The 11,542-nt window shown below is 42.7% G+C and overlaps 1 pseudogene; it reads left to right on the top strand.

Moving 5' to 3' along the window:
• The first annotated feature begins 10,312 nt into the window (after positions 1-10,312).
• On the top strand, positions 10,313-11,314 carry LOC116890062 (annotated as a pseudogene).
• The last annotated feature ends 228 nt before the right edge of the window (positions 11,315-11,542 follow it).

The raw sequence follows: 11,542 nt of genomic DNA, 5'->3' as shown, positions 1-11,542 counted from the left end.
CATACACACATAAAAACAAAGATATTTTTACCATCAAAGTAAGGCCTGCTTACTAAAAGAAAAATTTAAGCAGTGAAGAATTTTGAGGTAATTTATAGTCTCATTAGCCAGATTAGTTAATATTTGATGCTTCTACTTCCACCCTTTTACAGATATGCATAAATATTTATAGCTAAATATTTATCTAGCATACTCTTAACATGGCCCATGTCTCCAAAGTTATTGAAAACATCATTTTAATAATTATATCAAGTTTCGTAGGAAGATACCTCAGAATATGTTAATCTCAACAATTGTATCAGTCAGGAAACAATATTGAACACTCGTCATGCTGGGCCCTGGAGAGATGGGTGCCCACTGCAGATACAGGACTCCTAAATCGTAGGATACCCATTTGAAGAAGGACATTTAGGTTGCCTGGCTCTTTTGCTATTTACAAAGGAGTCTAGTGAGTATCAATCTATAAATACCTTTACGAACACTTTGTTTTGTTGGATAATTTATGTATATACATTTCAAATGTTATCCTTTTCCCGGTACCCCCTCTCCCGTCCTCCCTCCCCCTGCTTCTATGAGGGTGCTCACCCACCCACTCCCAGCTCAACACCCTGGCACTCCCCTACACTGGAGAAAAAAGCCTTCACAGAACCAAGGGCTTCTCCTCCCATTGATGCCAGACAAGGCCGTCCTCTGCTACATAGGCAGCTGGAGCCATGGGTCCCCCCATGTGTACTCTTTGGGTGGTAGTGTATGAGAATGCTGTCATGACATTTCCTAGGGAGATTTGAACAAATATCTGTCCATCCTAGATCAATAAATAAACCAAAGAAATGATTCTGCCTGAGCATAGCTTGGGGAAGCCAATGCAGCTATTGGAGTTACTGACAAGGAACATGGGTCAGGGGTTCCTTACAAAAGCATGGGTGGTCCTGACATAGCTGCACTTGTATAGGTGATGAATCACAAAAGCCACATCCCCTGAGCTCCTTGCCCAACCTGTAGGTAGCTGAGCTCCACCAAAGAGCATTATCCCCCAATCATTATCCCTTCCCAATCATTGCTGCTCATATGACCTTGGAGGGGCCTCCAGAGTCTTAGGACTTTCTGACCAACATGGACCTTGTGAGTTTGGTTTGCTTTCTGGGCCTTTGAACCTCTTTCCTTCATTCAGGGAGGATTTTTTTCAATATTTTAGAGAAAACAACTATATAATCATCAATAAGGGCATTATATTAAGTGTAGGTAAGATAGCTTAGATAGGAAAAAACTTTCCACTCTAATCTCTAATCTTAATTTTAATTTGAAAAATAATAGCATATGAATTGAATCCATATGCTTTCTTATTATTTACACCTGGATATGAATATATAATATATGATGTATAATATGATATATGATATGTGATATATATGGTATATAATATATGATATAACATAAAACATATATCACATAGCACATAGCACATAACACATAACATAACATATAACACATATGTTTCATTAATCAATATTAATGTTTGCCATATTATTTTCCTAGTCTGATTCAATCTTCTCAAATGCATCTTTCAAAATAACTGATTTGACCAACTACATTGACTTATAATCCACTAATATGTGTAGTGTGGCAATTCCTGTAGTGTGGCAAAGGTTGCCATAGCAAACCATAATAAAGTGGCCTGGTTTGTCACTACAGGACTTAATAAGGACATTATCACCTGCCAAGCATCACACTCAGCTGTTGTCTGCAAAGGAAACAGGGTTTTCTGAAGAAGCCAAAGTGGCCTGCAAAACCTTTGAACAGCTGCTTATCAGGAGGGTAAAGAAAAAAATAGAATCCAATAGATGCAATGACTATTGCTCAAGAGCTTTGTAGATATTTGAAGCAATCAAAGGGAGGAAACTGATGAAAGGGAAGCTTGCTAAAAAGGGGGAGGGGCGAGAAGAGCAGGTGCTAGTAGTCTGTCCCATCAGGGTCATTTTTCTGCTGAGAAACCACCTGGATCATCCCAGACATCAGTGGCAGATGATTAGAGGCTAACAAGAACCATCGTTAGAGCGTTAGAGCGTGGGTGGAGGGACTGAAATGCCCAGAGGCCTAACCTTTCTTCCCTATCATAGACCTTGTCGTTCTTTAAATCAGGAGGAATCGGGGGATTTTCAGCACAACCGTTGCCAAGGAGGAAGAGTAACAAGTTTCTGCCTAGAAATCCAATAGGGTTGGAGCCCAGAAAACCACAGAGACATGGAGTTGTCAGCCATTTGATTTCCTGTGGCCGAGCAAAGAGAATCAACAGCCTCCAATATCCCGTGAGAATCTCACAGCAAATGTGAGTGCATCTTCGAGTTTGACTGAAGCCGTGGTAAAAAGAGGTGAGGATTACTGGGGAATACGGCTGCCTACATATTTTAAGGGATGCTGCATATTTTATAGTACAGAGGGATAATATAAAAAACGTATACTCTCTGAAGTCAGACCCCTAGGGTAATCAAGCATCCGATTTGCCTGCACTGCCCTAGTTTTAGCCCTGAAGATCTTCCATCCCAAGGAAATCCTCAGTCCTATGCAAACTGATGTGGCTGTCATCCTGAGATCAGTTGGTTTGCGGTGTTTTGACCCATGATTACAATCGTACTGACACTAACATCCAACAGTGTGATTCACGGCCTTAGAGTAATTTACTCAACATCTCTGGGCTTCAGTTCCCTACTGTATAACCTGGGGGTGGGGGTGGGAAATGGTGCTTGCCCACCACCAGTAGAAAGGTAGAAGCGCTTTGTGGTGGTTCTGCTTTTTCACTGATGCAGGGGCTGCACTCGGAGCCAGCTTCAACTGCAACAGTACTAAGACAGGGGCACAGAGTGAGCTGGTGAGAAGCAAAGCTCTAAGAACCAGGATGGTGGCCCTTGGTCTCCAGCAGTGGTGACAGTCTTTTGCCTCTTCTAAGTGAGGAAGAGCCTGAACAGAGCCATAGGGACCTAGAAGCCAAAGTGCTTTCAGGAAGAAGGGAAGGACAGACATCTGCAAAAGAAAAGCAAATCTACTGTAGTTTTATACACATGTGCTAACATATAAGCAACAGAAATGCAGACCATGAAGCGTGCTCTGTCTTCAGAACAGAGAGAGCATCATAGATGCAGCCCATCAGGTATAAAGAAGCTGACATTGTTCCAGAAAAAGGCATTGGCAATTATCTAACGATCCCCACTTTCATTTTTTACATTGTCCGTCTTTTGTTGGAGGTAGTTTCCTGCTTTGCTTAAACCTGTGAAGTTGGCTATGTTATCTGAATAATTACACTCTGGGGTCCATGTGCTCCAACTGATTCAGCACTGTCTGCTTGTGGATATAGGTAGGCTACAGATAAGACACTTCATTTTCGTTTTTGTTTTGTCTTTTTTTTTTTTTACATCTTTTTACAATTTTATAGCCATAAAATTATTCAAAGAAACATATCCTTCCCAAAGTAATATCAGGGACCAAAAATACCTCTCTTCTAATGATAATGTCCTCTGATGATTCTGTGCCCCAAAAGCTACAGAGGGACATTTTAGAGCAGTGTCAAAAGAAGCTGTTGCATATGCTCCAGAAACAGTTAACCAGGGTAAGTGTAAGCCATTAAACAAAGGCTTTGTCAGGGGCGAAGTCTAGGAGGATTCATCGAAGGAAAATATTGAGCCTTACCAGCCAAGGCCAAGAGATTTTCCAGGCAATGAAGCACAAATCATAGGAATGGAATTAAGACCTTTAAACTGTACCGAGGCAAGAAATGGAAGAGAATAGGGATAAAACGCTCCGTGACTGTGAGAACGTACTGTTTAGGAAACAAATCTTCACAACTAGAAGACCTCCAACTGTAGCAATTAAGCAGGAGCAATGTTTTGTGCTCATCCCGTGTGACAGGCACTGCATTAGCTGTTCTCCCTCTGTGAGACAGGTGCTAGGACCCAGCAAGTCTGGAAAAGGTAACCAATGTGTGGAAGGCTACGTCCTTACTAAATAACTGTTGGGTTTCAAACCCAACTCTGTTTCCAAAGTATGTGGTGTGTGTGTGTGTGTGTGTGTGTGTGTGTGTGTGTGTGTGTGTGTGTGTGTGTGTAACATTGTGAACATAAATATTCACAAATTAAGATTAACTTTTCAAAACTTTGTTTACATAAGACTTTCTCTTTTTCTCAAGACTTAAATAGAATACTTTAAATTGAGTTCTCTGGTAGCTTCCAAACAAGGTTTTTGTCAATGTTTCTTAGTCTGCCCCCCCCACATGGTGAGTATTCATTCACAGCAGGTTAACATAAATTTTTCAAAGGTCGTACATAGACTATGGTATATGTACAGTACATATCCGCGGGTAAGTATCAACTTTGCAAGAGCCGAAGGTCTGGATATGAAAGCTCAGAAACACACAAACATCTGGGAGTTAGGACATTTTCAAATCTATCTGTGTACATCCTGCACTGAAGCAGAAGGCCTCACCATAAGCAGAGTCATCCAATGTCAGGGGCACCGTGAGTACTTACTGAGGACATTCTGGTTTTGTACAACCCAGTAACGGCATTAAGGACCTAGACAGAGATTGCTTTTTACTGGGATGTGAGCATTTGTTTGGCCAGAGTAGAATTCATGACGCCTTCATGTTCACTGAGCTGGAAGAAGCACCAGCAGCTGGCAAAGCAAGTGCTCCCATGCATCTCCCATTTACCTGCCTCAAGTCTACTCACCTTCTGCTCCTTCCGGTCAGTCTCCTTGGTATTTAAGAACCCAGGCCCTGCCATTTACCTTAGTCTGCATCTCAACAAATGTACAGTAATTTATCCAAACACTGTTCTGAGGATTGGGACGCTGTACACACACAGCAAAAATAAGGACAGTTATCCTAAGTAGCTCCCATTCTAGTTAGGTCTACAAATAAAACATAGAGTCAGGTTGGAGAGACAACCATTGAAAGATCAAATACAAGGCTGGCAAGATGGCTTAGCAGATAAAGGTGCTTGCTGTCAAGCCTCAATACCCAAGTGTGATCCCCAGGGGCATGATGGGAAAAGGAAACCAGCTTTTCACTCACATATACACATACACAAAATAAATAAATATGATAAAATTCATTTTTAAACCCAAAATAGTGAAATTATATTAAAGGCCATTAAAGAAGACCTTGGATTGGCTTGGAGATACTCGTATGACGCTAAAACGAATGCACTGTAACATACTCGCAATGCAACCCCTTAAATGATTAAAAGGAAAGCCAACCGTAAAAGCATGTCCAGTACTAAATGTTTTGCCTGGATAGATCATTCTGCCTCCTCTTTATTGATAGTTTCCTTTGTTCTATGTTAAAGATAAAATACTGTCCTTAAATGAAAGGACTGCGTATCTATATTAGTGAAAACAGCGATTCACACAACCTAATTGAGTAATCAGGTCAACGATGGCAGCCGCCCACAGGGCACACACTTCCAATCCATCTGAAAATGAACGCCAAGTCCGCGCGACTGCACAGATGCGAGGGGGGCTCGGCATCGTGTATCCTAATGCATCCTTATGGGACGTCCCATGAAAATTTAAATACCTGAGATTTTTGTGCTAAGAAAATGTGAGAACCACAGGAATCAAGGAAGGGCAGAAAAACATGAGCAACAGAAGCTGGCCAAGGGACGGGAACAACAGGAGTGTAGTCAAGTCTTACGATGAAGAACACAGGTCCCGGGAGAGCTCACAGCCGGCTCACTGTCAGGGAAACATCCCTGCTGCTGAGTTCAGAGTTCCAGCGGACCTGCTCCTTAAAGGTCCTTCTAGGAGACCTCCAAACAACGAACAGAATTGTTCTCTCATGCCTAGCACGGCTTTCAATCTCCCTCAGGTTACATAGATTTAGAAGACACTTTGTGAACAGAAACACTGAAACAGACAATTACATTTCTCTTTCATTTCACTCACAAGCCTGCACTGTGCCCTTTAATGTTGCAGGTGCCTTGCAGTGCAGGGGCCCCGGGGTTGCAGGGACCTGACGACTCCCTTTCACCCCAGCTCTCAGCACGTCTAGGCAATGTTCCTTCGAGTAAATTCCTGATGAACTGAGCTCAGTTTTCACAGCGCTTGTTCTCAAGTCCTTGCGTGAATTGCGGATTAGAAGAAATGGAATGTTAAAGCATTGCTATGAAGCTAATGGTGAACCCGTGTACTCCCTTTGGAATGCGAGAGGAAAGTGAGAAGCTTGGTTAGTCTGCAGCTTTCCCGGGAGTTCTTTGACAAGTAATTAGCTATCCATAACCCTGTCCAGTGCTGTGTAACATTATGAGCCTGTGCAAAGAAGCCAGCCCTGGGCACTGCTTATTAAAACTAGCAGTACTTCTGAAAAAAATTATTTTAAAATCAAAACGGTTTCGTGAACAAAAATTAAAGTCAAATTGAAAGAAACAAATGCTTGTAGTGACCTAGCAAATACTTAATACCACCTGTAATTCATATTACAAAACATTTAAAGACACAAAGCACCCGCTAAGTAGTGAAATCAATATAGCATACACCATTTTAATACTATGCATTACAGGAGCCTCATCCTTCCTCCCGATGGTTCGTGTCTACCTTTCAAACGATCATCATGACTGTTCTCAACTCGAGCCAGAAATATGTAGTTTCCCCCTGGAACAACACTGCAGTAAAACCCCAAAGATGCCTGATTTTCTGTGCATGGCTAACGTGTTGGGAGAGATTCCAGAAATGATTTGATTAAATTTCTCATCTCCAAGGAACCTCTGCCGCTTACCTGGAAGGCCCACAAGGGAGAGTCAAATCACTGCACATCTTGGGGGTTTGTTTTGTTGTTTGTTTGTTTGTTTGTTGTGGGTTTGTTTCTTTTTCTTTTTTGTTTTTGTTTATTTGCTGCACAGTGTACCACTGTTGGACTATGATGGTATTTTTAACTTAGAATTCTTATCTCCGTTTTGAACAAGAACTACACGTGGCCATCAGATTTGCTGTTTAGGGCCTCCATAATTCATGAAAGACCTCATTTCGAGGACAGTAGGTTCAGCATTAGATTTTAAATCTCCAGGAGCCCGGCAAAATTAGAGACTTTTTTCTTATAATTAACAACTGAAACCAAATTAAGCAAAACAATAAATGCAATCACTCATGTGACTCAGGAGCTATGTGGCTGGAGGGACAACTTGGCTCTAAATGAGTTTTCCAATATATTGTCGAGAAGCCCACACGTGCTTCCAAGTTTATGTTCCAACAGTCTAGAGGCCGTCACAGGACAAAGGCATTCCTTGGGTTCCATTCGAAGGCTCGAGGCTGAACTTGACTGGTTCAGGTCTCTGTTGATCTGTGAGTGCCACGCCCAGCCACTGAGCAGGCTGACTGGCTGCACTCGGGTTAGGCTAGATTCACAATTAAGGGTAAGTAAAAGTCTGAAAAAAAATCTTGAGATATAATTAGCATTCTACAAAGGTTTTACTTTTACTGTCTGTTGAGATACTGTTTTTGCACTTGTACACTTTTACTGTCAAGATACTGTTTTTTGTGCATGTACGCTCACCATTAACATAACAAGTCAGAGAAACTTAAAATACTTCCCTGAAAGGTGTCTTCTCACTCTTCAAGACAGTGACATCAACCCAGTTAAAGAAACATTTGATGCATAACATACCTTCGGGCAATAAACTCCCTGTTTTTAACACTGCTGTTGCCAAGCTCTGAGTGGTTTTTAATTGAATGGGAAGAACTAAGAGGAGGAGAAGACATCTCCTAAAGGGTTCGAGTTTTTATAATAGATGTAAGGGAGAGCATAGCCAGAGGCAGAAACCTCTGGAAGAGTCCAGACTAAACATGCCTGGCAAACTGAACAGTGCCATGTGAGGAGAGGAGGAGGAGAGATTGGAGAGCCAGGAGCCAAGAGGCTAAGAACTGGTGTTGCCAATATGACTGGATTATATCAGAGTCAGTGCAGCCCAGTCTCTGTGCTGGAGAGTTTAGGGTAGGGGGTGGAACATGCCAGGTACTGGAGATGCTGAGAGAGACTGGTAGACAATATCTGCTTTGATATGTTAAATAGGCATCTCAGCCATTTGTCTGGGGGTTGAAACCTAACACTAACATTACTAACCAGTAAGTGAAAATTCCAACCACTTACTACTAATAAGACTGTAAGGGCCAAGCCAGACCATCAAAAGAATAACCTGGAATTTGAGGCCAATACTCTGATGTTAATCACCAGATTCTAATTTTGGCCTTGATTTCTGTTCTGTATCTTTAACAAGTATTCTAAATTTTGTTACAACACTTCAATAGTCAAGGAATAAATCAACAGCAATGCCCAGAGGATGAGACTCATATAGTCATCCAAAATTGGATAATCCAGAAAGTAAAGCCACCACTAGGGCTTTCTGTCTCCTGGTGTTTCATGATGTCCAGCCAGTGGCAATCTCAAAGTCTTCTACTGTTTTTCTAAGGACACTAGAAGGTTCTAGAAAAGAAGGCTATGAAATAACTCTAATTCCTTGGGCACTTAAAATACTATTCAGGAAGACAAGGCTTGGAAAGCCAAGAGTGGATTTGTCAGCTTTTCCCACACTTGACCTGCTGAGTTTGCAGCGGTAGAAACCACAGAACTCGCGTGTGACAACAAATGCTGTACGTGTTATTTGTTCTATGCACTGAGAGATGTCCTTGGCATGAAAACAGCAAAGACAACAAGACTCTGGATGGCTAAATAGTTTCCTGGAGGTCAAAGCTGCGTAGGCATTATGGCCAGACTTTGAAAGCAGGTTGTTGTCATTCGAAAAGCTGGGGTTTCTCCCAGGCAGCCATGATTCCTTCCTGCGCAGTCTGGGATTGTCTCCTTGTTGCTTTGCAACAAATTTTACTGATGCCAACCTCTGTCTACAACCTTCCCAAGCCTTGAGTATTTTATGCTTCCTTTGAAAAAATTACATGTGTTTGTTTATGGGAAGGGGGCTGATGCCATAGTGCGTATGGGGAAGTTAGAGGACAACTTGTAGGAATATATTCTTTCCTTACACCATATGTGTCTGGGGATATTAAAACAGGCTATTCGCCAGACTTGGGGGCAAGCATATCCCCAACAAACCATCTCACCACCCTGTATCCTGTTCTTTGTAAGCCCCCTTTTTGGCCCTCAGCTGTAGACTCCTTTGGTGTAGTCTGCCTTACCTTCAACTGTTCTGTTGGATGAGCCTCCTTGTTTCTATGACCCATCACCTGGTCTATGAAAGTTGGTACAATTTCTTGCCCACTTCTCCCAGGTTCTAATATCTCTTGACCCTATTTGGCTGAAGTTAATAAAATTAAATTTTGCCAAGCTCCAATAACCATCTCTTCTGTTACTTACAAGATTTGTTGTAAAACAGAAAAAATACCTTTGGGATATTTTCTAGTAAAGTCTTCTTTTGACCTACAAACTCCAAAAATGAGCGCAACACAAAAGATGAGATTGTGGCCTGTACAATTTAAAAAGAAAACTGTAACTGAGAAAATCTCCAAGGCGTAAGAATTCCTGTAGCTACTCTGTGAATTAAAATGGCAATACAAATAAATGGAATTATTGTATATATTGCATATATATGGAGTCAGTCCTCACAGATTTGCCTCTGGGATCCTAAGACACAAACGTTGCAGAGCTTAAGAGCACATATGTGTTTGCCATAGCACTGGAGAACTTGGCAAATGCTGCTTCTGATGGAGAGGTTGGATAAATCTCTGTGCAGTCAAGCAAAGAATGCAGCCTTTAAAAGAGTAAGCTGGATCAATAACAACCTATGGGAATGCCTGCTCCTTTGGGCCAATCTGACACTCCTTCACCATGCACAGACTCCCGGACTAATAAACAAACACACCAGCATGGGTAGTGTGCCTTCCCCACTGACCCTGTTCTAGCTCCACCATCCTCTAAGATTGGTTCCCGTGACCTTTGATACTGTTGATACTAGTCAGTGTAAAACTCCCGTGTTGCCTAGTGAAGCCCTTGAAAAGAATGAGGTCCATCCAAGTATCCGGAGTTTTTTAGAGAAATTTTGTAATCAGATGGTCTCTTTTTAAAGTAAATGATGTCCCCAAAGCAGGTAGATAAAGCTACAAAGACTCATATTTACATACTCTGAGTAAAACTGCTGATTTTTCTTTCACCAGTTTTTACTGACAACATAAGATAACTAGAATGGGAAAGGAGACAGGCCAGGGTACTTTTCTGTATTTAAATGAACAGATACTTAAAAGCTATGAAACTGGCTCGCTGTTCCTCCTTGTTCCAGAGACAGCCACATCTTCTTGTGCAGTGCCAGCCTCATCTGTAGACAAGATGGTGAAGGTCGGTGTCAACGGATTTGGCTGTATTGGGCACCTGGCTACCAGGGCTGCCTTCTCCTCTGGTTCTGGCAAAGTGGAGATTGTTGCCATCAATGACCCCTTCATTGACCTCAACTACATGATCTACATGTTCCAGTATGACTCTACCCATGGCAAATGCAATGGCACAGTCAAGGCTGAGAATGGGAAGCTTGTCATCAATGGGAAGTCCATCACCATCTTCCAGGAGTGAGATCCTGTTAACATCAAATGGGGTGATGCTGGTGCTGAGTATGTCATGGAGTCTACTGGCTTCTTCACCACCATAGAGAAGGCTGGAGCCCACGTGAAGGGTGGGGCCAAAAGGGTCATAATCTCTGCCCCTTTGGTCAATGCTCCCATGTTTGTGATGGGTGTGAATGAGCGAGAAATATGACAACTCGTTCAAGTCGTCAGCAATGCATTCTGCACTACCAACTGTTTAGCCTCCCTGGCCAAGGTCATCTATGGCAACTTTGGCATCATGGAAGAGCTCATGACCACAGTCTAGGATATCACTGCCACTCAGAAGACTGTGGATGGCCCCTCTGGAAAGCTGTGGCATGATGGTCCTGGGGCAACCCAGAACATCATCCCTGCATCCACTGGTGATGCCAAGGCTGTGGGCAAGGTCATCTCAGAGCTGAATGGGAAGCTCATTGGCATGACCTTCCGTGTTCCTACCCCCAATGTATCCATTGTGGATCTGACATGCTGCCTGGAGAAACCTGCCAAGTATGATGACATCAAGAAGGTGGTGAAGCAGGCATCCGAGGGCCCACTAAAGGGCATCCTGGGCTACACTGAGGACCAGGTTGTCTCCTGCAACTTCAACAGCAACTCCACCTTTGATGCTGGGACTGGCATTGCTCTCAATGACAACTTTGTAAAGATCATTTCCTGATATGACAATGAATATGGCTACAGCAACAGAGTGGTGGGCCTCATGGCCTACATAGCCTCCAAGGAGTAAGAAACCCTGTTACCATCCACCCCACCCCAGGAAGGATACTGAGAGCAAGAGAGAGGCCCTCAGTTGCTGAGGAATCCCCATCCTAACTCAGCCCCCAACACTGAGCATCTCCTTCACAATTCCATCCCAGACCCCCATAATAACAGGAGGGGCCTAGGGAGCCCTCTCTACTCTCTTGAATATCATCAATAAAGTTCACTGCAACCCTTCCAAAAATAAACCTTTGGT

This window comes from Rattus rattus, chromosome 1, assembly GCF_011064425.1.
Source record: "Rattus rattus isolate New Zealand chromosome 1, Rrattus_CSIRO_v1, whole genome shotgun sequence".
Taxonomy (NCBI): Eukaryota; Metazoa; Chordata; class Mammalia; order Rodentia; family Muridae; genus Rattus; species Rattus rattus.
This window is presented reverse-complemented; position numbering and strand designations above follow the sequence as displayed.